Genomic DNA, 4,492 nt, shown 5'->3' with positions numbered 1-4,492 from the left:
ATCCGGCGGAAGAGCATAACCTGGACCATGTTGACGAGCTTAATTTTCTTGTTTGTCATGTTCTAGATGCAGGTTTGGAGTCCGGTCAGCTCTACCGAAGAACCCCAGGACAGGCCCTTTTTTTCCAGGAGGTGAGAACCCTCCTTCAGCAACGCATTGATGCGTTGTCGTATGTATGTATAACCGTTGCCAAGGCCTACACCAACGGATTATTAAGCGTTGCCGTTGGTGGCGTTGGAAGGGTCTACAACAACGTATATAATTGCGTTGGTAATCGATGTGAAGAAGCGTTGCAGGGTAGCAACTTGTATTGTTGCAGCCTAACAACGCTTCGTATGCGTTGGTGATACACGAACTGATTTTGAAATGGACATAACAGATTAGTGCAACCCTTCTATGTTAGTATGTTATAAATTACCAACAATAATGATTAAATCAACATTGATACTGCATATGAATGAAAAATCCAGTAAACGGAAAGATCTCTTTATTAAATCATGCCGGATGCATTACATGGAGCACAATCCAATGATTCATATACATTGACCATGAAATTCATGTTCTACAATGTGAATGTAAAACTATTTGGTAGTAGACAACTTGTCCCCCATTCACCACTTTGCAATCAACAACTTGGCCTCATTCTCCACCTTGCAATCAACAACTTAGCCCCCATTCTCCACCTTGCAATCAACAACTTGACCCTCATTCTCCACCTTGCATCAACAACTTAGACACTCATTCTCCACCTTGCAATTAACAACTTAGCCATGGACCATTCAATTATCTGGGCCATCTATGGCAATAAAAAAAGCTGACATGAGTAACGTATCATTAGAGAAAGAAGATAAAACAGGTTAATAGAGCAACAAAATTTAGAAGAGAAGCAACATATACAAGGTTGAAGGTCATGAGATAAATAATCTAGCTACATGATCAATACTTGTGACATTTTTGAGTGGTCATATCAACTGATCATATTTTTCTATTGTAGCATCAACACACATTGCTCACAATTCATTTCCAAAGTTAACAACCTCAGTTTTATATCCTAGCTAGGTCAGTACTTACTAGTGTAACAAACATATTTTCTCTCAGCCGAGTTGGATTGTTCTTATATATTTTCCAGAAATTTGAAGGTGCTAATAAACGATCACCATATCTACATCTCTGAAAGTCAAGAATGTGATGAGAATACAATTAAATCATGGTCTATGAAGAGATGACGACTGAAGTGGTTTCACCTTTGGTTACTGTAAACATGCACCTTGATGTACACGAAGTAGGCCTATTATAAGAATCAAGACTAAAAAATATCTCACTAATAACAATATACAATGGTTTTGGCGCCATTATCAAATTGATGTTCGTCCATCCTAAATGGAATTATCTGTAACAATGTACTTGTACAGGTTGTATTGCATAACCTCACAAATATAGCATACTTCCATTGAAATTATTTTCTTCCATAAACCACTTTCAAAAACACCCATATCACTTGAGTACATCAGCATGTTTTGTAATCGAACTCGAAGAGATATCTAGAGATATACACAGGTCATACACATCTTTGCACTGTTGGTACATCCCATACACATAGTTTGAACTATTTTCGTTAACAGAACAAAATTTAAACAGTACTAACGTTCCTGCAATACATATATATAGAGGAAGTCAACAGTAGCTCTACCTGTATTCCTTCTTGAGCGTGGATCCGAATTAGAGATACCATAAAGAGGGTCTTGTCGGGGTTTTGTATTTACTAAGCCAGCTGGGAGTTATATGAGAATTAGATATGAACACTATCAATACGCATAAAAGACAAGTGAACATTAGATGTACCAGAGTGGTGTATAACTTGTTCCATAAGAGGACACCAAAGTGGTTATGGGGAGACAAATTGTCCTGGATTCTGCACAACTCCCACAAGAAGAATTCAGGCAAGCTACCTAATTCTTTGAACAGCACCCCTGGATATCACATAAACCCATTGTTAACTTTCATGACAGGACAATATAAACGCAATCAAACTACAAGTCTACAACACATGAAAACTACTACCAGATTTTTTTATGCACGTCATAATACAAAGTGTTTATTAGTCATTTAATTCACATCCCACAAGCGGATATGTATTACATAATCCTGCTCCTATTCAAGTACTACGTATGCTGAGCCCTAGGTGATGTCATTTCTCTAGATGTGAGCCTTTAGTTTGTGATTTGCATTACAGCTGACTTGGACATGCACTGCTGAAAGTTAAATGCATACTTTTAATTTAATTCATAATGCACATTAAAAAGAAAAGGGAATTCTTCTAACTGTATAAGAATCAAGTCATTTCATTTTTCACTAAAAACTAAATTACTTATTTGTGATGGTTGTCAGTAGGCAAAAGCAGTTCCTTATTTTTAATAAATATCATGTCATTTGCTCAGTACTTATTCAGCGGAACTGATCATAAATGCAGTATCAAACTCACATGTGGTGTCATTAGCTGTGTTCCTAATTTGGAGGACTTGACATATAAACAGTTGTTGAAAGAACATATTTTTAAAGGATTTGGTGCAAGCATACAACAGATTATTGCTAACTTGTGATTCAACATATTAAAACTACAAGGTTAATCTAAATCAGGTCCTTGAATATCTAACACTAACAGGGAGTTCAAGATTGTGGCACCTACTTTTTCCCTATAAAAGTGGACTTCTAAAATAGAATTCACCAATTAACAGAGCCCAAATTGCATTATAAGAACAATTATTCCTCGAACTCGACTGCAGTTCATTGTGGTGCTTCCCTCTTTCCTGTATGACATTAACTTCCAATGAGCACACATTACTTGCATATCAACTAGAAGAGGAAAACACACTACTTACATACCAAATAGGCAGAGAAGATGTACAATTATTTTAACCACGAGACGAACGCACAATAGCGACGAGCGTTCACAGAGATGATGGAGGCACAATCAAGAATCCTACCGAGGCCAGGAGAGGGGCGCCGAGGCAGCGCTTGGGGGAAAGGCATCGGCTACCTGCCGTGGCAGAGGGTCGGGCGGTGGCGTCGAGCATCACAAAGACGCCAGGGAAGGGGCACGTAGGCGGTGTGTGTAGTGCGCGTTGCGCCTTCGGACTCGTGCATGAGGTGCGGCGGCCATGTAGGTGGGCAGCGGCTGGAAGGATAAGAGAAGATGGGAGGAGTGCCTTACCGAACCGTCGGCGTCGAAGTCGATGTAGCCGAGGCGGATCAGCACCATCGAGCGCAATTCATCTCCCGCGCGTGCGAAGACGCTGTGCAGCCACACCAGATGAGGCGCGGAGCCACGCTGGCGACGGAGACCCATGGATGCGGGGGCGCATAGAGAGGCATGGAGAACGTCTCCACAGGGGAGGATCGGAGGAGAGAGGTTAGGGGATCCATGCCGATGGGAGAGATGAATCAGCGGAGATAAGTGGTGGGGAGAAAAGATATGTTCTTTTTTTTCTATACAACATCTGTGGCGTGCTTTTTTTTAGGGAATGGGGGAGGTGTGCTATTTGCACGGAGGTACAGATAATGGGGGAGGTGTGTAGGGATAGGGGAGGTTAGCTCTTCGTGGAATATGGGAGGTGGACCTAACAACACATGCTATTATTTCGTTGCTAGATACGCGATGCTATAGGGGTGTTCTTGTTGTAGTATATTCCGGTTCGAAATTTGGGGGCCACCATCCAGTTGGAGTCGCACGGCTCGGTGATGTAGAACCACCCCGATTGCCACCCCTTTATGGTATCCACGTAGGTACCCTCGAGCCAGGTGACATTATGCATCTTGCCCACCATGGCGCCTCCGCATTCTGCTTGCTGGCCTCCCACCACCTTCGGTTTGACATTGAAGGTTTTCAGCCATAGTCGAAGTGGGGCCTGATGCGGAGGAAGGCCTCGCACACGACGATAAACGCCGAGATGTTGAGGATGAAGTTGGGGGCCAGATCATGAAAATCCAGCCCATAGTAGAACATGAGCCCGCGGACAAACGGGTGGAGAGGAAATCCCAGTCCGCGGCCGAAATGGGTAAGAAAAACTACTCTCTCATGGGGTTCGGGCGCTGGGACGATCTGCCCCGCATTCGGCAGACGGTGCGCGATATTCGCAGGTAGGTATCCGGCCTCCCGTAACTTTTTGATGTTTTCCTCCGTGACGGAGGAAACCATCCACTTGCCTCCTGCTCCAGACATGCTTGGAGTGGTTTGAGAAGAAGAACACGAGCTTGGGCGCTAGAGCACGAGTGTGCGGGAATGGGTAAGCGAGAAGGAAGAATGCATGGGTGAAAAAAGTAAATCTTTGTCCCTTTATAAGGGCGGAGGAGGCGATGAGTCTCCCCACTTGCCTGGCAAAACCTCTTATTCCCTAGGCGCCGTAATTTACGGAGCGGTTGGGTTATCCATGTCCGTATTGATGAGAATTTCGTGATAAGGGGAACACGATCTCTGCTTTGACAAGACGTATCA

The 4,492-nt window shown here is 43.1% G+C and overlaps 1 long non-coding RNA gene across 3 annotated transcripts; it reads right to left on the bottom strand.

The window, feature by feature from the left end:
• Positions 1-470: 470 nt before the first annotated feature.
• Positions 471-3,532, bottom strand: LOC125543765 (uncharacterized). Of its 3 annotated transcripts, none has more exons than XR_007298742.2 (5): positions 2,884-3,532; positions 2,687-2,807; positions 1,843-1,970; positions 1,691-1,771; positions 471-796 (listed from the first exon to the last, which is right to left on the bottom strand). It is a non-coding gene; the product is annotated as an uncharacterized LOC125543765 (long non-coding RNA). The 3 variants fall into 3 exon arrangements; XR_007298741.2 differs by having other exon boundaries at positions 3,212-3,530; XR_007298740.2 differs by having other exon boundaries at positions 2,687-3,526.
• Between the last annotated feature and the right edge of the window lie 960 nt (positions 3,533-4,492).

The sequence above is a fragment of the Triticum urartu genome, chromosome 3A (genome assembly GCF_056163025.1).
Source record: "Triticum urartu cultivar PI428250 chromosome 3A, HENAU_Tu73, whole genome shotgun sequence".
Taxonomy (NCBI): Eukaryota; Viridiplantae; Streptophyta; class Magnoliopsida; order Poales; family Poaceae; genus Triticum; species Triticum urartu.
This window is presented reverse-complemented; position numbering and strand designations above follow the sequence as displayed.